Source organism: Canis lupus, chromosome 6 (genome assembly GCF_003254725.2).
Source record: "Canis lupus dingo isolate Sandy chromosome 6, ASM325472v2, whole genome shotgun sequence".
Classification (NCBI taxonomy): domain Eukaryota; kingdom Metazoa; phylum Chordata; class Mammalia; order Carnivora; family Canidae; genus Canis; species Canis lupus.
The window spans coordinates 59,604,368-59,631,524 of NC_064248.1; the positions used below are offsets into that span (position 1 = coordinate 59,604,368).

General features: G+C 39.3%; 1 long non-coding RNA gene across 1 annotated transcript in view; it reads left to right on the forward strand.

The window, feature by feature from the left end:
- The first annotated feature begins 3,006 nt into the window (after nt 1–3,006).
- The window catches only part of LOC125755326 (uncharacterized), a 29,584-nt gene continuing 5,433 nt past the window's right edge, over nt 3,007–27,157 (forward strand). The window contains exons 1-3 of the long non-coding RNA XR_007411530.1: nt 3,007–3,105; nt 3,811–3,852; nt 25,389–25,465. This is a non-coding gene — a long non-coding RNA (uncharacterized LOC125755326). The remainder of the gene's footprint in view (nt 3,106–3,810; nt 3,853–25,388; nt 25,466–27,157) is intronic.

Below are 27,157 nucleotides of genomic sequence, written 5' to 3' on the forward strand. Positions count from 1 at the left end.
GTGCCTCAACATTTTCTCAGTTTTCAACACTGTTGACCCTTTTGACTTTTTGATGCTTCCAGAACACCTATCAGTATACATATATTTACTGAATGCCTACTGCTCTTGGTTTTTTTTTTATTTTAAAGATTTTATTTATTTATTTGAGAGAGAGAGAGAGAGAGAGAGAGAGAGAGAGAACAAACAAGGGGAAGAGGCAGAGGGAGAAGTAGATTCCCTGCCAAGCAGGGAGCCCAATGTAGGGCTTAATCTCAGGACCCTGGGATCATGACCTGAGCGAAGGAGGACACTTAACTGACTGAGCCACTGAGACATCCCATACTGCTCTAATCTTTGAGACACAAAGGGGCATAATATGTGGTCTCTGCCCCCAAAGATATTACAATGTAAGGAGAAGAAAGACAAGCAAATAGGCAAGTACAATCAGTAAATAAAGTCTGTGCATGGAAGATTACTCATTCCTGGGCCTGAACGGCCAAAGAGGACTTCACTTATTTCTGAACTGAGGTTTGACTAGGAGCTACCTAGGTAGGATGGGGCCAAGGATAAGAGGCCCAAAGTCCAAAAGAGAGAAAACATGAATGTTCAGATAACTTCAATCTGTTTGGTGTGATTGAAGTGGAAAGTTTGGCGAGTGTGTTGTAAGAAATAGAGCTCTTCCCTGGACAGAGCAGGGGCCAGGTCATAGAGCGCCATGAGAGCCATTTGAAAGAGTTTGGAAATTATGTAAAGACAGTGAGAGGCTATTGAAAATTAGTACACAGAAGAGTGACATGATCTGAGTCATATTTTAGAAGTATCACTCAGGTTGCTGAATAATGAGTAAGGGGTAGTGGAGGGATGACAGGAGGCTGGTTGACAGGCTGTGATGGAAATCTAGCCCAGATGGTCATGGCCTCATACAGGCCAGCAGTAATGCGGACAGCAAAAGGTAAAAAGATGTGATGGATTTTAATGGTATTAAGGAGAATAATGGAAAAGGCTTGGCAGCTGATCGAATTATCCTCTGTAATTATCTTCAGTTCCTTGCTATCTCACCATGGCACTTTAACCTATAGAAACTATAGCATTTTTCACTTTTAATTTTATTTTTCTATTACTTACCAGATCTTTTACTAGGCTTCTGTCTGATTAATTTCAATCCCCTTTGCACAGCATGATACCTTGTGGCTAGCAGGTAAAACATAAGTGCCATCCAACTTGAGTGACTCCACTTCCCTGGGTAATGCTCACTGTTAATTTTAGTGTACACTTCTCCCCAGGTTATCAGCCCTACCCCGCCACCCTCCTGCACGTCTCCACGGAGGAGACTGCTTCATTTATTTTAAGTTTAAAAAGTTGCAAATCAAACTTTTCTCTTCCATTGAAACTCTTTAGAAATGTTTATTTTTAATAATGTGAAGGCAAATATCCTATTGTCCTTTTACTTGCTTTCTATCGCTGAAGTAAAAATTGCCACAAACACAGAGATTAGAAGTCCAGGTAGGCTTAACTGAGTTTTATGCTATGGGTATTACAAAACTGAAATCGAGGTGTTGGCTGAGTTGGACTTCTATGTGAAAGCTCTGGAAAAAATTCACTTCCAAGCTCTTTAGGTTGTTGGCCAACTTTAGGTCCTTGCATCTGTGGAGCTGAGGTCTTGGGTTCCTTGCTGGCTGTCAGCCAGGAATGCTCCTATGGCTGTTGAAGGCCACCCTCCTTCCCTTTTCATATGGCTCTTACATCTTCAAACAGCAATGTTAAATCAGGTCCTTCTTTCCCCCCACCCCCAGCTTTATTGAGGTGTAGTTGACAAATAAAATGGTAAGATATTTACAACATGATGATTTTATATACATATAAATATATTTGATATATTATCTATTTTAATATTTTAATATATTTCAATATGTTTTTAATATTCTCTATATTTTTATTTCTAATATATTTTATATTTTTGTATGTTTTATGTCTACACACTCTTATATTTGTATACGTTATATATAAATAAATATATATGTATTGTGAAGGAACTCTTCCCATTGAGTAAATTAACACATCCATCACATCACTTTTTTTTTTTTTGGTGTGAACATTTAAGTTCTAGTCTCTTAGCAACTTTCAATTATACAATACAGTGTTATCAGCTATAGTCACCGTGTTATACATTAGATACTTACACCTTTTCATTTTATAACTGAAAGTTTAGAACCTTTCATCAGCCTTTCCCTATTTATCCTATTACTGCCCCTACCCCCACCCCTAGCCCCGCCCCCCGACAACTACTTTTCTACTCTGGGTTTCTAGGAGTTAAACTTTTCTTTTCTTTTTTCTTTTTTCTTTCTTTCTTTCTTTTCTTTTCTTTTCTTTTCTTTTTTCTTCCTTTCTTCCTTCCTCCCTCCCTTCCTCCTTCCTTCCTTCCTTCCTTCCTTCCTTCCTTCCTTCCTTCCTTCCTTCTTTCCTTCCTTCCTTTCTTTTTCTTTCTTTCTTTCTTTCTTTCTTTCTTTCTTTCTTTCTTTCTTTCTTTCTTTCTTTCTTTCCTTCTTTCCTTCTTCTCTCTCTTAAGATTCCACATATAAGTGATACCATGCAGTGCTTGTCTTCCTCAGGCTGGTTTATTTCACATAGCATAAAGCTCTCCAGGTTCATCATGTTGTCACAAATGAAAAGATTTCTGTCTTTGTTTTAATAGTCCTTTGTATATTTGTACCGCATTTTCTTCATTTCAGTATCTGTTGATGAACACTTAGGTTGTTTTCCTACCCAGTTAAGTCCTTTGTGGACTTTGGATTTCTCTGAATTACCCTTCTAATCTTGCTCTCAGCTTCTTAGGACTCATCTGATTATATTGGGGCTGCCTGGATAATTCAGAATAATCTTCCTATTTTAAGTACATCTGCTTAGTAACCTGAATTACATCTACAGATTCCCCTTTGACATGCACTGTAACATATTCATGGGTGTGGTGTTTCATCATAAACACACTCTAAGGACTAGGGTGGGGCATCTTTGGGTGGTCATTTTAGAAATTCTCTCTGCTACATCCTTATTTTATTTCTCCCCATAGAAGTTAGGAATCTCTTGTCTCAAGCTGCTTTTAGGATTTTCTCTTTATCTCTGAAATTTGTAAGCTTCACTATTACATGTTGGGGTGTTGATCGGTTTTTGCTGGTTTGGGGAGGGTCCATTCTATCTCTTAGATGTGAATGCCTTTTCCTTCCGCAGATTAAGGAAGTTCTCAGCTATGATTTGTTCAAATAGACTTTGTGGTCCAATCTCTCTTTCTCCACATCTTCTGGAATTCCAATAAGATGAATATGATTCCTTCTCAAACTATCATTTATTTCCCAAAGCCTCTCCTTGTGGGTTCTTAATTGTTTTTCTCTTTTTTTCCTTAGCTTCCTTCCTTTCCATCAACTTGTCTTCTATGTCACTCACTCTCTTTTCTACCTAATTAACCCTAGCAGGTAGAGTATCCAGTTTAGACTGCATCCCAGTTAAAGTATTTTTAATTTTAGCCTGATTAGATCTCTATTCTGTAGTAAGAGAATCTCTAGAGGTCTCTATGCTTTTTTCAAGAGCCACCAGTAATTTTATAATTGTACCCTTGAATTGTATCTCTGATATGCTACTTAAATCCATATCCATAGATCTGTGGCAGAGTGTATTACTTCTGGTTCTTTCTTCTATGGTGAATTCTTCCATCTAGTCATTTTTTCCAGTGCAGAATGGCTGTATGAGTGAGCAGAGTCAAAAATATCAACCATGACCTTGTAAGAAGTGATCACTTTTCTCTCTGTAGCTTTCTAACGGTTTCTCTTTACATCTCAGGTTGAATTCAGAGGTGTTCAGGATGGTGTGAAAGTTATCTAGGTAAGTTTGGGGAACCAGATGAAATGATGACCACTGTTCTGCCATCTTGTCTCCCTCTACATGCTTATCTTAAACTGGAAAAAATTATAAATAGAAACCACTATACAGTTTTATGTAAACTAATCAGTAGTGTTGGGCATGGTTTTTTCTGGGTAAGAGATGTCCCATCTCTTTTAATACATAAAATTTGTTACCTACTGATATTTTAAATTTACTTGTTTAATCTTTCCACCCTTCCTGTCTGAAACTACTGTGTTAAAAGGGGCAAGGATCAGATCTTCGGTAGGAGCATGCCTAGATAGGAATGTCCCAATCATGAAGAAAATCAGGTTTTGTGACCTGAAACATTTGGAGGAGATTTTTAGTTATGGGGAAGGGGAAAGGAGACAGGCAGTATGAGCCTGCTGTAATCATACTAATTACATGATTTTGTTTTCATGAGGGATAAAGAATCATGACTTTTTGGATAATCAAAATTCCCTGATAACCCTAATATTCAGAATGCCTTTTCACTTATTCAGCTAAGTATTTAATGATCATCTACCAGGTTCTCAGGCACTATTCTATGCATCAAGAATAGAGTGGTGTAAAAGGCATGCCAAGTTCCTTTCTTCTCAGGACTTCTTGTTGCTTTATACTTTAATGATCAAAGGAGTAAAGTGACAAAAAAAAAAAAAAAAAAAGGAGAGACAGGGAGTGGTCATCTCTTCTCATGGATCATTGTACTCAGAGAGCTTCCCATACCAATCTTCCTTTCTTCTTGAAGAGCAGCCTTGAATTTTGAGGGCTCAAGGAGAGATTCCAAAGAATTAGCCTTTACCAGTTTGACTCATCAGGGATATAGGACTAGGGGTAGATAGGGCTGGAAAATTATTCTGATTAAACACTAGTGACTTTTCATTTTTCAAAAGGTTTGGCGTTAAGAAAGGGAGAAATCACAAACAATAGCCTAAGGAGAAAGTTTCAGGGATGACTTTAAATATTCAGCTGGCAAAGATCCAGTTGGTTGTATGGCATATTGGGAACATAGCTGGTGACATGATAAACAGTTAATAGTTCTTTGCTTTTGTGTTATCACCTGTTTGGTGTAACTGAGGCCCGTGATGAGTTCCCAAACAATATCAAAGTGTGAACACAAATTGCCAATCTTGAAAAATCAGTTTGACAGTCAAATAAAGCAAATTCCTGACTTTGTCTTTCTTTGCTACAGAGTAAAGAACACCAATGCCATTGAGCTTGTTTGAGAATAAAGATGAGGAAATTGTCAGTCATTAGGTACAGCACTAGCAAATGAAAACAATGCTTGAGAGGTCATTTATTATGAATTCAATTCAGCTTTATTTGTGGATATAAACTTGTAGTGAGTGTTTCTCCATTTCTTCTTTGTTTTTTCGAAAAACAAAAGCAAAAACAGAGAAATCCACAACACCTATTGTTGTTATAAGGAGCAGAAAACATGTGTAGCCATGAAGATACTGAGAAAAGGCAGCAGATAAATTTGTATTTCTGAAACGAGGAATCTTTCTGATGACTGTAGAAAAGGGCAGGCATAGGAGTAAAGCATAGTGTGCTTCTTGATGAGGATTTCACCCTGGATCCATATTACCCCAGGATCTGACCAGCACAAACCGAGTCCAGTTTTCATGCAGGAAGAACAACCTGCCACTTCTGTCTCGAATCATTTGCTGTATGAATTTGGGCAAGTTTCTTACCCTCTTTGAACCCTCACTTTTTAGAAAAAAATTTTACAACTGAAACAGGAAAACCCTGTTTTCTAGAATGCTACACGTATGAAATCATGTGTCAAATATCTAGTATCTTAATTGGCCCATGATCTGTGCTTCATAAATGGAAACTATCATTGCTATTATGACTGATTTTGCAAAAAAAATAGCATTTCTACATACTTCTCAAACTCTCCCCCAAAGTTTGAAACACTTTGGTACATTTATTATTAGCTTTGAAACACAGATTAAGAAATTGGCAAAAATATGCAGAACATTGTTCCTAAGCCACAGAGGTAAGAACATGCCAGGTATTGTCTCCGTAATCCGTATTTACAATGCCCTGAAAAGTTCTGAGATGGCCTGAGTGATACATCTTGCACTCCTTCCAACATTCTATTGACAGTCAATAGGAATTTAACTCATGTAAAAGGCCTGGATCAGGCTCTCAGACAAAAAGCATTGTAAAGGTGCCCAAGAATCAAGAGGTGTCAAATAAGTGGCCACCATGAAAGCAAATATGTCTGGGTACCCATTAGCTGTAATAAACAGAGTGCATTTGACAGTTTGATTTCAACATGGATGTATCAAATAGATTGCCAAACTATTTTTTTTCCATATAAAATGTCAGGGAAAGAAGAAAGAGGGGGCTGGTAGTCCCATTGTTGGATAATTGTGTAATATTGTATAATGAGAATGGGCCATCTGATAGTCAAGGTATGTCTGCTGCATAAAGGCAGCACTTTGGCAGGGCAATCGACACTTCTTTGACCAACCTTCTAAGCACTGGCTCAGAGTATTTCAGCCCCATCGTGTAGTAAATGGCCAGTGTAGACTGCCATGTATAGAGGTATAAGCATTTCTAAGGGAAACTTAATTTAGCAAACTATAAGAAAACACTCTTCTTGGAATATATCTTGTAAACTAGGGCATTAAGACTTTCTAAAACATATTGATTCAATATCTCTTGACTGACCTTAAAAAAAACTGTTTAAAATCAATGTCCTTTTATTTTTATCTTAGCATTTAATTTCATTTGCATATGACTAAGTCTGTTTCTTTTTAGTAAATTTAAATCGCGAGAGTTTGGTCCCCAACACAGAAAGAATGGCATTCTCTAAGATAGGGCTGCCAACTCTGGCCAGCAGCATTGCAAGTAAATTTGATCTCTGTGCTTTTCAAAACTTCTTAGATGTGATCACTGACATTTGGCCTGATGAAGGTATCCCTGAGGACTGGAAAAACCGCGAGCTTGCTACTGCACTGACATGCAAAATGTCTTATAATCTGTCTTTATCTTTCATGGCTGCGGTGGTCTGGATAAATTAGACCAAATTGGGCTAAATACTGTCCTTGGCTATACTCACGTAGCTGTTTTCAAAAGCTAATGGGAGCTGTGTGTGCACATCCAAGGACAGAATTTGGCCCCTTTTGTCTTCACACAAACAATTGTTTTAGTTGAGATGATTATTCGTGAGTGTTTTATAAGTGGTGTTTTTGCCCAGTTTAAATCTCTTTTCCCTTTATTCTTCATAGTCAAGACATTTATGAATATGAAACCATGTAACTCCAAATCTTCCATTTCCAGAAAAATAAAAATCCCCCCAATAAAACCTGTGGGTATTGCAAATGAACTGGGACAGAAGTAAAGCAAGTCATAGAAACAACAGTAGACACAGAAGTAACACTGAGGAGAAGTGCCAACGCTCATTAATGATAGCAATCTGATTAAAATGCTTGCAGCACATTGATCCTTGGTCTCTCAAAGGGTAATCTGTCATTAAATAATATTTTCAAGGAAAATATAGAGATCGAATATATTTATTTATTCAGATGAAAAAAAAACTCCCTGAAATTAACCCTCAATATAGCTCTTTCCTTTTCCCTCAAAAATATATTACATAAATCTCACTTTTTTCCAAAGGCCAAACCTTTCGAAAAAGAAGAGAACCAGTCTGATAGGAAAGTTTTTATTACCACAGATTGCAACCTTGGGTCATCTTTGAATTTCCTTCTAGAAAATCATACATAGAATCAGGCTGGGCCTTAAGGTTTTGGAGGGGACTTCTTGCATAAATCAATATGAGATATAAATAATATGAAAGATACCTAGAATTTTTTGACTCTTTGAGGCATTTGCAAAGGTTCACTCATTTCTTTTGTGCTTTGAGCAAATCTCTTTATTTATGGTTTCTTTTTGCCCTTTCTCTGAAGATGATTCATTTAAGAATGTATTTAGTTATACATTAGAACAGGACTTTCAAAGCTCATAGTTATATACACCATCCATGCATTTACAATGGCAGGTTAAATATTTTCAGTTTATGCAGGGTTAATAATTTATGCAAATATAATCCCACTGATTTCTTTGAGTGGTTGATAATTTGTCTAACATAGTGGATTTTTTTTTTTTTTTTTTTTTTTTTTTACTACCTGCCAGTATGAACAGTTTCCAGGTCTTTGAGACCTATCTTATCTCTGCTTGAAACATTTTGAATTCCAACTCCAAAAACTTGACATTAATAAAACATTAAAGTTCCAACTTAAGCCCATAAAAGTCAAGAAATCCAGAGTTAAGGTCGACCCAGCTCTCTTAACTCTGTTCTCCTGCATGTATGCATGGGTGATGGAACAGCAGTGCAGGCTGTTGCTTAAATCAGTCTTCCTGCATAATCTGAAAATGTAATTGAATTAGTGTATAAAGTATTTACATACCCTGCAGTGGAGAGCCCCACATACTATATTATCCACATCCCCTCTCAGGGTCCTCATTTTAACTCCTCACTGCAGTGTTCCTGCGAGGCTTCCTCAAACATTCAGAAATTGGACTTGCAAATACAATTTCCCTTCTTTTACGAGGCTTCAAGATGAGTGATGCACACTCAGCTTTCCTAGTTGCCTTTCAGCTTCTGGCCAGACAGATAGAGTTTAGGTAACATTCTTCCTTTTGGTTAACATCCTCAGGAGTTGCTAGGTATTAGACAATGCCATTCTGTGGTTAAGGACTATTTTATGCTCTAATTCAACCAGATGCAGAACAGTTGCCATATTAATATGAAAACAGAAACATTAGATGGAGTTTCGGAGCATCTAGCTGTTTAGCGGGGCTTTAGGGGGGATTTTAAGGTCTTTGGTTTCAGACAGAACCACATTCCAACAGAGACCTTATTTTACCACTTAACTGTTACTTAAAACTTCCAAATCTCTGTTTTCTCCTCTGTAAAATGGAGGTAACCATTGTCTTGATTTCTAGGACTCAATGAAATTGTGAGGATTTGAAGAGATGATGTGTATAAAGTGCATGAGGTGTGTAGTAAACACTTAATAAATGGTAGCTGTTATTATTATTATTAAGATTTATTTATTTTAGAGAGAGAGAGAGAGAGAGCAGGAGGGGAGGGGCAGAGGGAGAGAGAGTGAGAGAGAATCCTAAGCAGATGCCCTGCTGAGCACAGAGCCCTGGAAAGGGGGTGGGTGCACCATCTCAAGACTCTGAGATCATGATCTGAGCTGAACCAAGAGTCAGATGCTTAACCAACTGAGTCACAAGACACCCGTGGTGTCTATTATTATCATCCCTCATTTTGGTAGGAAATAATAGCATACTGCTTCAGTCCATTCATTTTCCTTCATCTCTCATTGAATATGAGATGGGGGTGGGGTGCCTCGTAGAATTTGAATGTTCAGAAATGTTAAAAATGAAATCTAACAGTAAGCCTAAAAAGATGCCTATCCTCAGCCATGATTCAAAAAAGTACAATGATACCATTTTCTGTCATTCAGACTGGCAAGTAAGAAAACAAATGGTAATATCCTGTGTAGGGTTTGGGGAAACAGGCTTTCTTATACACTACTACTGGTATAAACTGGTATCCCATTTTGACAGGCAGTCTGGTAATGTATATAAAAATTTAAAACATGCGTCTTGTTTGACTCAGCAATTCTACTGCTAGAAATTTATCTTCAGGAAATAATCAGATGAATTTTCAAGAATATTCATAAAAGTCTTATTGAAAAATTGTAGAGAACCTAAATGTTAATATGGGACTGTTAAAATAAATTATGGTGCAATCATACAATGGGATACTACGTAATCATTAAAAATGAATGAATTTTACATGTGTAATGGGTTTGATTGAGTAGTCATAAATTGCAGGGTAGATATTTGAATGGCTTCTATTTTTTTCCCCATAGCTGTTACCACTGCTCTCTGTGGAACCTCCCTTTTCTTTCTGAGCAGCAGATTCGCTTAACCATATCTCAGTCTGTTTGTGGAAGTTTTCAATCACTTTTGGTCATTTAAATAGTTTCATTCTGTTTATTGAGACCTAAGGTCAGCTTCCTGGGTCTGTGACCCATGCAGTTGTACAAGTCTGGTATTCAGAAGGTCCTGAACTTCATTTAGTATGTGGCTGTTGCTGTCTTGGCATTCTTAAGAATGTTATTTTACTTATTTTTTAAAAAAGATTTTATTTATTTATTCATGAAAGACAGAGAGAGGCAGAGACATAGGTAGAGAGAGAAGCAGGCTCCCTCTGCGGAGCCTGATGGGAGACTCGATCCCAGACCCTGGGATCATGCCCTGAGTCAAAGGCAGATGCTCAACCACTGAGCCAACCAGGTGTCCCAAGAATTTTATTTTTGAATTTGTGTTTCATAAGTGAAATTTGATAAGATAATGGAACCTGTGTATGAGCAGAAAAGATAAATGCAGTGAATGCACCTGGCCTCCTTTCCCATCCCATTGGCACACAGCATTCTCAATGCTTCTGAGCACAGAATTCCAGTTAAGCCACCACATGTGGAGTTTAGTGAGACTCAAGTGGGTACAAGGTAAGGGAGTTCCATCTCCAGCTGAGCAGGTGGGGGCCCTAACAGCTCCAAGAGACCATTGTGTTCCATGGAAACCAAAACTTGCTTTGAGTGCAGAAAGATATAATGGCATTCTAAGAAAGGTGAATGACAAGAAACCCTATCATGTCCTTTCATACATGTTTTAATGTCTTACACCTGTGTATTTGCCAACCACTTGTGCTGAAATGATGGCATAGAAGTAAAGGGAGAGAAGAGAAACACATAATTACATTTCCTCTAAGTCTTCCCTAACTTACTGGTAAGCTGAAGGTAGACAGTGTTGTAGAAGGTATACCTATCCAGGGGTGAAATTAATACAGTTGAGTTAGCTTCCACCTATACATGTACAGGTATGAGCTGTAAAATGCAAGTTGTATAATTCTGGTAATTCATACATGAGTTAAAAGCTGTATATTTCCATTTGAAACTGATACAGAAAATATATGAATGGTCATATCCATGCTAATAATTTTAATTTTTAATTTTTCTTTGCTTAGAATATCACACAGTAAAAAAAAAACAACAAAAAGCAAAACAAAACAAAACAAAAACCCCCCATGATCAGTTGATGGAAAGACTGCAGAAGAACAGAAACGGATTTATATTTTAGTACTTAATGTCACTTTTTTACTACTTTTTGAACACGATCCCCTCAGATGAACTGAACCTCACAAATCCTTTAGCTGGCCCTGATGCTGATGGTGAAAGAAGCAAATATATTTGCTACATTTGTTGTTGTTGTTTCTTAGCATTGTTGACAGCACTCTTCTGTCAACAGTCTATGATTTTCTGGGAGGCATCTGTCCTTAGTCCATGTGACTAGGAAGTAGTTGATTTCACAACTGGCTCCAGGGGCTCATGTGAGACTCAGGCTTGGTCAATCAGAGTATTTCATTTTCCTGGGCATATTGATTGGTTTGGAGATGATCATTTGAGCCACGTTGATCCATACAGATCCTACGACTTGTGTAAGAAATAGTAGGAATAGAGTCTCTGCCTTTTGTTGCTAGAATTTAATCTTAGGACAGTTGATCTTGGAGCTGCTGGTAGACACCAGATGGACCCCAAGAATACTACCATCATGAAGAATGGCAACAGTGAGAGGTAGATAGAAAGCGTATCCTGGTAATATCATTTTAGTCCTTGGATTAAGCTATGCCTGAAGCTAGCTGGAGTTTTTAGGTTATGTGAAACCTTTTGTGCTGAAGATAGTTTGCATTAGATTTTGTCCCTTGGAACAGAAGTTTAGCATAGCATGTTCATTAATGATTGTATATAACAGATCTCTCTAAAAATATGTACCAAACTGGTAACAGTAGATATCCGGCCAAGGAAGATTATGAAGAGGACTTTCATTCACAACTTTGTCCTGTTCTCTGGTGTTAGAGTTTTGTAAAGCAGGTAAGGTATTTATTATTTTACAACCAGCAAAAGCGATAAAGATGTTTTCATTTTGGAAAAAAAGGTCAATGATATTTAATCTCAATGTAGTAATTTCCCATATGGAGGCAAAAGCAGATGTCTTAGAGTAGATCTTGCATGGAATATTCAGCTATAGGAGCTGGTATTCCCATGCCAACTTCTCTGCAGAATAACCTGGGCATGCAGTGTAGCCACAGAGTCAGAACACAAGCCTTTTACCAGCATTTTCACTGGCCGGTGCCATGAAATTCTACCGCAAGAAACAGCAAATAGGAGATTAATGAGTTTGGCCTTGCTAACTGCCTAGAGGTGAAAAATTTAATCCTCGAGCAGGCAATTTTTTGTCTTACTGTGTTCTAATGCATGCTTGTGTGACTAGAAGGAGAACATTTGGGTTCAAAGAGAGCATTGAAAGGCAGAACGGACTAAAAGCAAGCAGCTAAGCAAGGTTAGAGCAATCTCATGGAGAGAGTTGAAAGAACCCTGCAGAGCACCTGGGTGGCTCAGTGATTGAGCGTCTGCCTTTGGCTCAGGTCATGATCCTGGGGTCCTGGGATCGAGTCCCACATCAGACTCCCTGCATGGAGCCTGCTTCTCCTCCCTCTACCTATGTCTCTGCCTCTCTCTCTGTGTCTCCAGTGAATAAATAAATAAAAATCTTAAAAAAAAAAGAACCCTGCAGAAATATTTCCACTAGCCCATGGTTCTGCAGGTGGAATTGCTGTACCACGTTGAAGGTACCCAGTGGTAGGGTTTTGTGCATATCGTTGTGCTCAGGGCTCTTGGAGACACCAGCAGCATCTGGAGGGACTGGGATCAAGGACCCCGTTTGTCCAGCTTCTGCACAGAGGTGTGTTTGGTCAGGCCCAGCTGAGTGCCCTGTGGGCCATCCTCCAGAACAGGACCCCATCTTCTGCTCATGATCACAATGATCACAGCCCTCCTCTTCCCTGCTTACATACTCCTCTTCCCTCCAAACCAGAACACACCACAGGCATCTTCCCCGATCGATTGTATAATCTAGGAAAATTTGTTTCTGACATTCTCAACGCTGAAGACTTCCATGGATTTCTCTCTGTCGTTGTTTTTTAATGTGCATGTCTGAAAGCACAACTGCTATCCTTCATCTGTATTCATTAATCAGGTGTTTTCTTTGATACTCGTTTTGGCCGGGTGAGAGTCTGAGGACACTGGTTGAGGTGGGAGGTGGAGAGGAAACGAAGGGAGGAGCTGGGCCTCTGGGAGACAGCTGTGGTGGCCCTGGCACCATTTGCTAGTGCTGATCTTGGGGATGAGTGTGGCTTGTCCCAGTGCTGGGGGGGGGGGGTGGTGGTGAGGGTGAGGGGCAAAGACTATTTAGCCAGCGCTTGGTTGGTTTGTTTTTAAGGCAATATGAACATCAGGTAAAATGTTCAAATGGAACAAAAGAGAACACAGTGAAGGATCATTCTTCCTGCCACCCCACCCCTCTTCTGTCCCCGGAGGTCAGTGCTGCTGGCTTGTGCATTCTTCTGCGGAGCCTGTGCTCATGTATGCCTACCTGTCTCGTTCTTCATCTTGGCATCACCTTGGCTTGGACCTGGTAAGTAAGGTCCTATGCTGCAATCTGAAGATAACACTCAGCTCTGCACTTTAGCATTCTTTCCTTAAAGTGAAAACAATGACTAAAGAAACACCTGCAAGAGCTTGAAAGCCCCTCACTCTGGGTACATGATTAACTCCTGTACCTGGTTTTCACACCTCCCGTTGCATAAAGCCGAGCAGGTGACTGGTACATTCTCGATTTCTGCAGCATGAGATATTTCCAATTCACTGCAAAACAAAGTTCAAGCTGCTAAAAAAGCTAGTTTTTAATTACCTTGAAATGCGAGTTGCAAGGAGGCAGCCTGACAGCTCTCATCAATGAGATCAGTAAGCTGTGAAGACATGTGGCCAGATATGTCTTGTCATTAGTATATACAGTGTGATCAGATGCCATCATAATCGTTATTATTACAAGATCATAAAGATTTGAAGTAACAGAAAAAGCAAGTATCTTTGTTTGAAAGGTCAGTCAAAGAAGTAGGCTGAGCTCATCAATAAAACAGCGGCACAAAGATGAGTACTTAGAAGGAATTCTTATCAAAATCAAGTAAGGAAAAACTTTTACAATAATGCGGGCAAACGAGGTCCTGGTAGATTACTTTGCACTGCAGTAAATTTTGGAGTAAATAATAGCAATGATTTTCCAATGTCTGTAATCAACACTGGCTAGGTATATAAATTGACTCAGATAACTGAATATTTGACTAAATTGTAATGACTGAGGTTTTATAAATTTAAGCAACGGGATACATGTAATTATAAAGTTACTGAAGAACCAAGTTTCCTACATAAAGCAATTACAATGCATTTTTCCTTTAAAAGAGTGCATGTGTGTGTGCGCGTGCGTGCACATTCTGCACGCTTTGCCCACAGATCATCAGGAAGAGGGCTTTCAAGAGGATCTTTTTCTTGCTGTAGTGTCAGATCTTAAAATAAGATTTAAGGGCTGGAGAGTCTGATTGAGTGAGACTGAGCCGTGATTTCTAGTGGCACCGCTCACCAGAGCATGGAGAACAGAAAACGCTCTTTCTAGATGTTGGAGGTTAGACGTTTTGGGACATGTTTTAATTCAGCCTTTTCTTTTGAAATCAAATATATGCTGTAGCTACCTGGAGATGCCTAGTTGCTTATTATAGTTAATGGATTGTTCATCCTCTTTGTCCTTGGGATAATCCTAAGTGTGTGCATAAAACCGAGATCATGTTGCCCACAAAACCCTATCAGCCTAGAGTTGGTCCACAAGGTGTTGAGCGTTCACCAGAGCAGATGGGAAAGATCATGTTTAATAAAGAGTCAGAGGATTAGGTGGTACAAAACAAGCGAAGGGAAAGGGATGATTTTATTTCAGGAGAAGCTCTGTGCCACTTCCTGGACCCGAAGCCAGAGTACAATGAGCCCAGAACCGTGACTTTGGGCCCCGTCCCCCGCCTTGCTGACCTGCTTCCCACTCCACCGGCATCACCGCCTGAATCTGTGAATGACTCAACAGACAGCTTCTCGGGCTTATGAGGATGGATGACGTGAGTCACCCACAAATGAATATACATATGGGGAAATAACAGAATTCTGCTAAATATGTTTATAGTTGAACAACCGATACATCTGAGCTTGACTTAGAAAGGGGTGTGCAAAAGTTTATATAAATGACAGTTAAAAAGATAACTGTCACAATGTTTACTGATGAGGTTTCTGTTTATCTTAATGTTTAGAAGTTAAGTGAGAAAAAAAAAAAAAAGAAGTTAAATGAGAAACGGTAAAGCCTGAGCGGCTATGGGCCTGAATTTATCACGACAACTCGTGGCCCACGGAGGTGGCGGGAAGGTGGAACCACGCAGTCAGAACTTCCTCCAGAGAGGTGAGGCTGTGCGGCCTTGGACAGCTGAAGCACGACCTCATTTATTTTTCACCGTGTTTACTGAAACAATGAAACGTAGGCCGGGGAGGCGATGGCAGGGCCTTGTGTGGCTCCCTGATCTGGGTTCTGGCCTCCATCCAGGAGGCCAGGGAGGGGCGAGGGGCAGCCCTTGGGTGGGGGACCCTGCTGAGCGGAAGCAGCTTCAGGCGGCTCCGCTCTGTCCTTTGTCCCCGGCCCTGGGCTGTGCCCTTTGCTGTCCTGCTCAGTTTACTGCCAACGTCAAGAGGCACTTCTCATTTAGTGGCTCCTGGTCTCAACTCCCAACAGCCTCGGGGAAGTTGCCAAACAAACCTCCCTTGCTGGCCTCCCCTGCTGGCCTCCCCTGCTGGCCTCCCCTGCTGGCCTCCCCGCCCCACCTGGTGTGCAGCAGGGCTGGCTGTCTTGGCAGCACACTTACCCACGTGGAAATGTGCTTGGGGATGTGTTAAACGGAACCGGGGAATATTTCAAACCATTCCTTCAATAATGGAATTGAAACGTTGTGCTGCCGCAGTGGCCTGGGATGGAAACTTCCGAGTGGAAAGTGAGATCCTGATTTTTCTTGAAGACAAAATGGGGCCCCGGGGTAGGTGGTTTTCAGGCTTTCTCTGTTAATTTTGGGAATGGACCTTTCACAGGTTTACTTCCCTTTTGTGTTAAGCCTTCGGTTTTGTTTCTATGTCGACTCTGGATAGAAAACTTGGGATTGGTCTTTTTACCTTGATTCTAGTCAGCAGGCCCGGAGGTGAAGCAACAGTGCATAACAGCCATTAAGAATCATAAGCAGATATATTAATTTTAATGTACAATCGGTGACCCTGATATGGTATCAAACGTAAAAGAGCAGGGCCAGTCAAAGGATCCTACATTGTCAGATGTCCATAAACCCTGGATCTCAAGTATGAGGCCTGGAAAGAGAAAGGTCTAGCTGGCCGGCCTGCCTTCCTTTCCTCCTTCCCTTTCTCTTTTTCTTCTTGTATCCTAAGGGGATTTTTTTTTTTTTTCACAACAGAACAAAATATAACTTTTACAGGAAGACAAGTATACAAATTCCCTGAAGGGGTGATTTAAATCTACCATTCAAATCTTACTTTAAGTTCTCAGAGAGTTTGTCTTAATTGTGTATGTAAATATCTCACAAAAGATACCACAGCTTGTGATCTTTGAACAGAGACACACAAAGTAGTCCAAGCTTTAGGATTCTCAGGCCCAGATAACATAACCTTAACTAATGTGACAGCAATAAATATTTTTACTGTTATAGAGTGATTTTTATCAAATATAGGACATTCATGTAGCATCTTCACGGTGTCTGCCATGAGTGAGTACCGGTAGTGCTAGTCTTAGTAATTTTCTTATGGGTGATTCAGCCCAAGGTGTCCAGGTATAAGGACTTAGGGCAGCCCCTAAGGAAGACATGAATGAGTGTACCTTTCATTCTGGTCTGGGGTTAATTCCACTGGATCACTTCATTCAAGGTAGACATAGAGAATTTATTGTCTTGGGGGACATGAATTTGCATCTGGAAATTGTTACATGAGCTATTACATTGGAAGCAATGACACTCTCTGGCAAGCCCACTAGCAAAAATTCCTTTTTATGGACTTGCCCAGCTATGGAACAGCTGTTCTAATTCCAACTTCCATGATGGAGCCAAGGACTCCAGGAGAAGTTTCTGTCGTGGTGCATGATGACTGGACTGTACCTCTCTACATACCAATACCAGATGCCACACAGTTAGTGGAGTCCTCATCATAACCTAAGGTAGTTTTTAAGTTGTCATCTCTCTTGCTTTTTGTGACTGTTTGAACCAAGTGCTATATTGCCCAGTCTAATTTCCCAGCCCTTAATGTGATGGGCTTTGCAAACAGGCACTAAGGATATTAAGACTATAGCCTTTTAATCCTCTGATGAGCCCTTTTAAAATGCAAAGTAATTTTTTCTCACATGGTTCAGCTGCCAATGGCCCAGTGTAGGAATTTCTTGTATAGCATTCTGACAATCCTGCGTAACCCCTTGTCGGACCCACTCGGTGATGGGGCACTTACCAGTTCTTAATCTAGTCCCTTCTATTTCAGCAGCTTTCATTAGCAGAAAGTTTTTCCGTAGAAAACTGTAATCTACCTCCTTGCACCCCAACCTTTTGCCTCTGTTCTTCTGCTCTCTGGAGCTACGAAATGTAGATCAACAAGGTGACATTGAACCATCAATACTCTTTTGGGAACACTCCTTCAACTCTTCTATCACATAGTCCACATTTTTCCATCTTTGTAAGCTTTATCACATGTTTCTCTTAAGTTAGAATTTCAAAATATTAAAGAGAGTTTTCTTGTTCTCCCTATATCTTCACCTTTCCAGGCAAAATTTATATCACTCATTATTTCAAAAAATGTTTATTGTGTAGCTACAAACACTGGGTTAGATGGAGTGGGTGACATTGGGGTGATTCAGATAACTGTTTCTCATCGACTTTGCTTACCGAACTGGCAACACACTGGCCAACTTCAGTGTGTTGGAACATTCCTGTCCTTCATTTCTAGATTAAGAGCCCCTTGAGGGTAGAGATCAGGGCTTCTCATGAATATCCTCAGAGCCTCCTCTTACACACATAAATGGAGGCACAATAAATGTTTTCTGACTTTCCTTTCTCTAAAATCAAGGCCCCTATTCCTGATCACAGTGTTATTATTCCCTTGGTTTGACCAATTCTGAGCATGTAGAGCTGTGATACCGCTTGACCTGATCCTGACTTTGCATGTGGGCTCACAAGACCTTGGTCCACATAGATGGCTCTAAGATTTGGTCTCACATGTTATCTCATTTTAATGGCCTAACAATCCCCAGAGGTGGATGCTGTTATGCCCAGTTTTTCCATGAGAAAACAGATGGAGATAAAGGAGTTAAATGGACTTAAAACACAGGTGTTCTCTAATTCCGTATTCAGGACTTTTTCTAATACAGACGCGAACTCCTAGTTTTCCACCATTTTTTGAATTTGCACCTGAGGTTTTTATCCCAGGGTAGAATGATACCTTACTGGATTATCCTTACTAAATTACATCTTTTTAGTTCTGGTCTATACTTCTTGAATCCTTCTGGTATCTTAATATGTTTATTTTACCATCTTTGCTCTTCCTTTCAGTTTGTGTGCTCGTTACCAATAGGCTGGGCTTATTCTTTTACATAACTTATTGATGAGAAAGGTTCTTGGGCCAAAGGCAAAGAGAAACCTTGTGCCAGGGTGACATTGAGCCATCAATACTCTTTTGGGTATGCTCCTTCAACTCTTCTATCACATAGTCCACATTTTTCCATCTTTGTAAGCTTTATCATGTGTTTCTCTCTCATGATATTTTCCCATTCCTCCCTGCCTCCACACATCTTGATGTACTATATGTTTTAAAATATGAGGGAGAAGGTGTGCTTAAGAGAAAATGAAAACCTTGATGCAAACTAATGCATTTTCCCAAAAGAAACACTCATTTCAATGTATACATGCAAAACCTTAAAAGCTGATTAAAAAATGTATGAAGAAACTCATGTGGAGGATGTTACTTAGGAGCTGAATTACAGGATTTGCTTGTCTCTCTTTTTCTCTTGCCTTGGGCAATCTAGTCTAATTACAAAACTTGCCTTTCATTCTGTTTAGTGTTTTTCAGCTATGCATGAGAAAAGTTAATCAAAAAATAAAATGAAAAACTATGATGGCTAATCGAAGTCCCATACACAGATTTCTCTGCTGTTTCCTAGCCCATCTGTGGGGATGAATTCCAAAGTGTTACCTTTAAAGCATTATCAGAGATACTGTGCCTACTGGTCTCTGCTTCTCTTAAAGAAAGAGAAAAGATACCTTTAATTTCAGAAGTTTCCAAGATTAGAAGTGGAAAGAAAATCATGGTTTTTCCTATGTTCATTTATCCCTTACCTGTAATTATTGGAAGGCTTTATAATCATAGAAGACACTAGACCAATAAACCCAGTGAAGGGCAATCTCTTTAGAGCAAATAGAAAAAGGCAATTTACCATCCCATTTTGTCCTCTAGTATGCTCTTGTAGGGGAGGAAAATAATTCTCTTTCCTTATACCCATCTTAGGTTCATTGATTAGGGCCCTGCAAATTAGATTGACAAAAGACAGATTAACAAGAAAAAGCCAACAGGTTTATTAACAAGTGCATCTTATGTACACATGGGAGTACTCAGTAATGAGTAACTCGAAGGAGTGGTTAGAACTTGAGCATATATAACTTCTTAAGAAAAGAACAACATTCTAAGGCACAAGACTAAGAAAAAGGACTCAATTTCTAGGGTAGCAAATTGTGGTGAGGTTAATATATGGGGAACTCATAGCAGATAAATTCTAGTTAGTGGAATTTGTTATATAGAATCCTTTGGTGCCTTCTCTAGGCTGGTAAGGGTCTAGAGTTGTCTTTGGTAATATCTGTCCTTCCTGGTAGAGGGAAGAGCGGACGCCTTTACAAATATGTATCCTGCTTTTAGGTGAATGGGGGAGGACAGAGAGGTTTTCTTGTATCTGTTTCTTCTCAGTTACCTTAAGCTGAAAATAATCCTATGCCAAAGAGGCACATTTTGGGGTGGTATATTCTGCTCCCTATTGCTTCCCTATTGCTTTGGAAGGTCATTGAGTTAAAAGAATTGCTGATTCTTGGCCTATCCTCTTTCTGGCTTCCTTGTCTAGAATGAAGACCCAAATGTCAACCACTAGAACCAATCCTGGCTGTGGCTTTGTGTTGATTTTTCTCAAAGGCTGAGATGTCATCTTAGACCATTTCAAATCCCCTCTGTGACCACATTACTGCAACCAAAAACAATGTGATAGAGTTAGCACCTTTAATTAATTTTGTTAACTAACTCCGATAAGATCACAGAACTGTTTCTTTGTTCTTTGGGAGATGAAAGAAAAGGTATAGGAGAAGTGTGGGAGATTGGAAATCTGATGTTGTTTTGAAGGGTTGGTGGCCATGGTAATGGGTTGATGGTGGACAAAAATAGCATGTTATCAATGCAAGTTTGTGGCATTTTGTCAGACAAAAGAAGATTTCTGGATGGTGTATGTCCATGGCTCCTGTGGCCTAAACAATCCTGTGTTTCTCAGTTGTTTGAAGTGAGTGGTGTTGAGAAGGAACATATGCTTCTCCCCTCCATGCAGAGCAATGAAATTTGGAAATATGTGCTAAAAGAGAGAACACAGTTTCCTATGGCAATTTATCTCCAAGAAAGGACAACTTCCTGGGATAGTGATAATGGTTGCTAAAACCTCACTGAGAAAAATAATTCAATCACCCAAACTTGGGCTTAGCTCATGCTGCAGCTGGCTAAGTAGAGTGGCAAGGGACCATCAATCTGCTTTGGAGTGAGGTGTGCTTGGGAATCATGTGGATGGAGCTTCCCTTTACTGATACTGGATATGATAAAAGAGGCCTGGGGACTTTCAGAGTAATGTGTACCATTCACATAACACAGCATTGTGTAAGTCTTATGAAGTGTGTTTTTTAAAAAATGCTCTTTAAACTTGCTTTCATAACAAGCATAACAGCCTAGATAAAATGAAAAATATGTTAGAGTCTTTTGAGGAAATCTGTGAATGCTTTATCAATAAAAGCAATGCAAGCAAAGTCCTGTGCACTTGTTTTTTTTTTTTTTTTTTTTTTTGTAAACATTGGAGACCAGGGACCCCAAGGCATGAAACATGTAACCTCCTATTTTAACTCCCTGGCTGAGACAAATTTGGTATTCCAAATTTTAGCCAGCAGCTGACTCAACAATTGGGAAGCCAATCGACCAAAAGTTCCACCTTTGACTGTTTCACGATCATATATAGGACAGACAAAAATAGTTAGAAATATTCCAGAGAACCATCAACAGCATGGAGTGAGAAGTAGAGTCTGCAGCTGTTTTGCACACTAAAAAGAGATATTCTTCTAAATTGAGGTTTAACTGACAAACAATATTATATTAGTTTCATGTGTATGACATAATAATTCAATCTTTGTATATATTGCAAAATGATCACCACAATAAGTCTAGTTGACATCTGTCACCATACATATAGAATTTTTTCTTGTGATGAGTACTTTTAATATTTACTTTCTTAGCAATTTGCAAGTATGCGATACAATATTATTAATCATGATTGCCATGCCATACATTAAATTCCTAAGATTTACTTATTTTACAACTGGAAGTTTGTACCTTTTGACTCCTTTCACCCATTTTGCCCACCTTCCATACTCCACCTCTTCCTCTGGCAACCACCAATCTGTTCTCCGGATTTGTAGGATCAGTTTTGGGGTTTTTGTTATTGTTGTTCTTTTAGATTCCGCGTATAAGAGAGATCCTATGGCATTTGTCTTTCTTTGACTTATTTCACTTAGCGTAATGCCCTCAAAGTCCATCTGCATTGCAAATGGCAAGATTTCATTCTTTTTTATAGCTGAATACTATTCCACTGTAGACAGTTGACCTTTGAGCAATGTAGGGTTTAGAGGCACTGCTATCCTCCCTTGTCCCCGCCTCGTGAAGTTAAAAATCCATGTATAGCTATTGATTCCCTAAAAGTTGAGCTACTAATAGCTTACTATTGACTGGAAGCCTTACTAATAACAGTCAATTAACACGTATTTTTGTATGTTAAACTATTATATACTGTATTTTTACAATAAAATGAGCTACAGAAAGAGAAAATACATTTACAGTACTGTACTGTATTTATTGAAAAAAAATCCACGTATAAGTAGATCCATTCAGTTCAGATCTGTGTTGTTCAAGGGTCAGCTATATATACACCACAATTTCTTTACCCATTCATCCATCGAAGGGCACTTAAGTTGTTTCTAAGTCTTGGCTATTGTAAATAATGCTGCAGTGAACATGAGGGTGCATGTATCTTTCTGAGTTAGTGTTTTGATTTTCTTTGGATAAATACCCAGAAGTGGAATTGCTGGATCATATGGTGGTTCTATTTTTAATTTTTTGAGGAACTTCCCTGCTGTTTTAAAGAGGCATAATTTATAACTGAGATCCAGCGAGCTGCCCAGGACTCCACTGAGGTCTCTTGCTTTATTACCATGAAAGTTTTGGCCACATGAACATAGAATAACGGTAAATTGCAAAATCAGCAATGTGGTGTTATGAAAAGATCACTGACTCCCGAATCAGGAGACCTGAGTCTTTGTCCCATGTGATAATCATTAATCACTATCTTCATTTGTGAGCATTACTATATTACTATACACGGGCATCTTTGAATATACTTTCTCTAGCCTGTGCAAATCCTGCAGCCAGGGAGATATTATCCCATGTTCAAGTTTTGGAGAGATTAAGTAACTTTCCCAATGGTCATTCTTCAGGCCTGACTCCACTCTAGCATTTTTAGGAAGACTCCCAGGAACGTTCTGGTTTCTCCCCTCTGTCACCTCACAGCCCTTCTTAGTACTGCTCCCTTGTTGATGCTTGCTTATATATCTCTGGTATGTTCTCTGTAGCCTTTGTCACTTCCCATTTTTGTGAGTAGTGTTCTCAGTGTGACACCTTTCCTTCTCCCCTCTCTCTCATTTCTAAATTTGGAAGACATTAGGGGGAAAAATCATTAAAGTATAGAAAAATACCATATATCCTACTACCCCAAATAAATAAAGTTTACCATTTAAAAATCCTAGCTTCAAATATTTTTTCATTAAATAAAAAAATAGCACCTTACCAATCAAGTTGAGGTTCACATTACACGTTTTCCAATCCCATTCACCTCTTCCTTCTCCAGGAGTAACCACTAATTTGAATTTGATTCCTAACCTCTCAAGCTCTGTTTCTTATTTTTTGTTACACACCGTATATTTGTAAGCAGTGCAAATGTCATTTTATAATCTGTTTTGTTAAAGAACATAATGTAATTATTGCATGTATCTTTTAAAAATTTGCCTTATTTCACTCAATATATTTTAAAAACTAGCCATATTGGTGCATGGAAATCTAATTTATTCATTTAAACTGTAGTATTCCATTTCACCAACATAAATATCTTATTTCTCTGATCCTCTGCTTCTGGACATTGAGGTTCTTATAGGAAGCTATTTCAGTGTATTGGTTTTTCCTTTACTATTAGACACTAAATTCCCTGATTCAGGGACTGTGGATCACACCTTTTTATGCTTAGCATTGTCATTGCAATTCAACCAATGTATGCTGAACGAGTTGATGAAAATGTCTGAGCAATTGGAGGTCTTCAACTCTGAGAAGGTTACCACGATTGAAAGCAGGTAAAGGGTAATGCCAAAGAAGTTAGTTGAAATTCCTTTTTTTCCCCTCGTATTTATGGATATGGGAAAGTAGGGTAATAAAAAACTACTTGAAATGATACTAAGGGGCACCTGGGTGGCTCAGTCAGTTGAGCCTCTGACTCTTGGTTTCCACTTGGGTCATGAACTTATGGGTCATGAGATTGAGCCACCTGTCAGGCTCCATGCTCTGCAGGGCCCAGGGGTCTGCTGGAGATTTTCTCTCCCTCTGCCCCACCTCCCACTCACACGCTGTGCATGTGTGCATGCTCGTATGCTCTCTCTCTCTTTCTCTCAAATAAAAAAATAAGAAATAATACTAAGATGAGGATGGATAAGTTAGTAAATTTTTTTGTGATCCTAATGAAATTTGTAAAAGACTAGTAACAGGAAATATGTAAAATAATTGATGAAGCTACAAGCAAAAATGCTTAGAAATGTGCTTAAGAATGTTAGAATTGATTTATGGCTGGACAGCGAAAGTTCTATATCTACTTCTAAGTAGGTCATCTCCATGATTCACCTTGGAGAAATCTAATTACCCTTGAATATTCGACCTTCAATGTGTCAACATGAATGTTTTCTCAACCTGGCTTCATGGAGATATGGAAGCTGTGCTTAACAGATAACATTTTTCTTAGGAGTTATTAAGGTCATGGTCTATTTCTTTAGTTTTGTGTCTTCCCTTTTAACCCACTTGCACTTTTGTCACTTTCTGGTTGTTGTCCAGATGGATCACATCCAATAATGGGGAGAGAGGTGTGAGGTCAAGAGATAGGGGTTGTTGCAAGGAAGAAATGAGTTTATACTTGTGAAACCTTAGAATAATGTCTGTCATAGGCTTAGATATCAATACCTGTTAATTACTACTCCTCTCTTTTATACTTCTCACAGCAGATATACAATAGTTATTTTATAAGCTTTATTCTAAGTCTGCCAGATGAGTATAGAACTCTTCAGGTCTCTTCAGCCCAAAGTTGTAATTTGTTCTGAGAATTCTGGTGGACAAATGACAAGGGTCTCCAGAGTGAGAAGTGAACTCCAAACATTCTCTATCCATCAGGGGTATCAAATGATCAAGAAGGGACAGCAGGGTTGGGCATTGATTAAATAATTAGAATGAAGCTATATTAAGCTTATTACTTCATATGTAGCTTCTTGAGATGTTGGCTATAATCTGATAGCTATAGAACCACTCTTTCCTATTTACCCATAACTCAGTGATCTATTTATTTATTTAATAAATATAACACACTTCTGAGGTGCCCAATATGATTCCAGTTACTTGAGGTACATCGATGAACAAACAGGAAAGAGTTCCTGACCTCCCATGATTTACATTCTAGTTCGGGAGAACAGAAAATGAGCAAAAAATAGAAGTAAATTATATAGAATATGGGAAGGTGGTAAGTGCTATGGAAAAAGAAAAGATAGATCCAGATAAGGAAAATCAGGAGTACGTGATTGAGGTAGAATGATCAAGTTTCACTGAAAAGATGAAAATTGAGCAAAGTCTTGAAGGAGGTGAAGAGATTGGCTGTACAGATGTGTGTAGGCAGAAGAGCTGGCATCAAGGCTATGCCTGTTGTGTTTGATGTGAGAAGGGCTACTTGATGGCAGTGGAGTGAGCAAGGGAGGAAGCAATAGGAGGTGAAGTCAGAGGGATTATGGAAGGCCTGTAGGCCATTGTGAAAACATTAGTGATCCAATGGAGGGCTTGAATTAGTATTTCAAAAGACCACTCTGACTTCTGTCTCGAGAATAGGTTCTAAGGAGCCAGTCTAGAAGCCGGGAGGCCTGTTTAGAAGCTATTGCAGCTCGAGGAGAGAGATGGCAGTAGAGGTAAGAAGTGATTCTTTTTTTTTTTTTTAAGATTATATTTATGTATTCATGAGAAACACAGAGAGAGAGGCAGAGACACAGACAGATGGAGAAGCAGTCTCCTCACAGGGAGTCCGATGTGGGACTTGATCCCGGGGCTGGGATCATGCCCTGAGCCAAAGGCAGACGCTCAACCACTAAGCCACCCAGGTGTCCCAGAAGTGATTCAATTCTGCTACATTTTTAAACTAGAGCCAGTATCCTAATAGATTAGATGTAGGGTATAAGAGAAATAAAAGGACTAAAACGCTCCAAAGACTTTTTTGACAGAGCGTCTGAAAAGATGGAGTTTACATCAACTGGACTGTCTGGATTAGATTTGGGTAAGAACATCAGGACTCCTTTTTTTAGAAGTCTATTAGCCATCTGCATATACCAGTCTGAAGTTCAGGAAAGAGGTCTTGGGTTTGGCATATAGATAGATTTTAAAACCAAGGGATTAGATAAGATCACCAAGGGAGTGAGCACATACAGAAAAGGCCAACAGCTCAGAGCTGGGAGCAGTCAATATTAGGAGCTCAGGGTACAGAAGAGAAATCAGAAAAGAAAGATGAGGAGTGATCAGTGAGGTAGGGAGAGAGGTGGGTGCCCAACAGAGAAAGGAGTGGTCAAATATGTCAGATGATGATGATGACATGTCAAGGTAGATGAAGAATAACAGTAGACTCGTGGATCTAACTCTGTGAAAGTCCTTTGGTAACTTTGAGGGGGGCAGTCATTGGTTGTGTGGAAGTGAAGGGTTAAGGGAGAACGGTTGGAGATGAATTACAGATCGCAAGTAGATGAATTGCAGAGAGTCAAGACTAGTCTCTGAAATGGGATTTGAGCACTCTGTCTTCAAGGACTCCTCCACTCGCTCATTAATATGCCCCAAATACCAAAGTCAGGATTTCCTTACTTTCCTTTTAGGAGAGCTCCTGGATTCAAAGTTAAATTGGTATCTCAAAGTTACTGACACGGTGGTATGGATTTGTCTGTTTGCACTGACTCCTGGGGTGACAATGATATTGTAGGATTTCAGAGCTGTAAGTGATTTTAGATATGATATAACCCAGGCCCTATTGACAGGGGTATATATAGGGAAAGTGATTTGTTCAAGGTCACATACTTGATGGATGACAGAGCTAACACTAGGATCCAGGATTTCTGTTCTAGTGCCTTTATAGTTGCATAATATTTTATCTCGAATTCGATCCAACACATGTGTAGGACAAGTAAGGACACGAGGAGGTGTTATGGAAATGTCTGTTGTGTGAATGAATGCATGCACGTTCAACAGAAGACCAAAGACAAGGCAAAGTTTGAAATGTATGGGAAAACCAGTTCAGGGTCCATAAGGCGGATGGTAGGAGATTTGCTTCGAGGTACAGAAGAAAAAAAGCCGGGGTGAGAAATTATAACAGCTAAGGAAGCAAGAAGTGAGAACTGCACACTGCGGTATAAGTGCTTTTTTACCTTGAAAGCATCAGAGATGTTTAAAATTATTTTAAAAGTAAGTGCAAACTGTTAATGAGGGTTAATGGGAAGGACTAAAGATGGAGCAGCTCTTTACTAACAAGAACTGGGATGATGGCATTTTTTTAAATCCTTGCTGACAACATAAGAAAACTACTGACTTGGAGGCAGCAAGTTTACAACTGCCTGAAAATAACC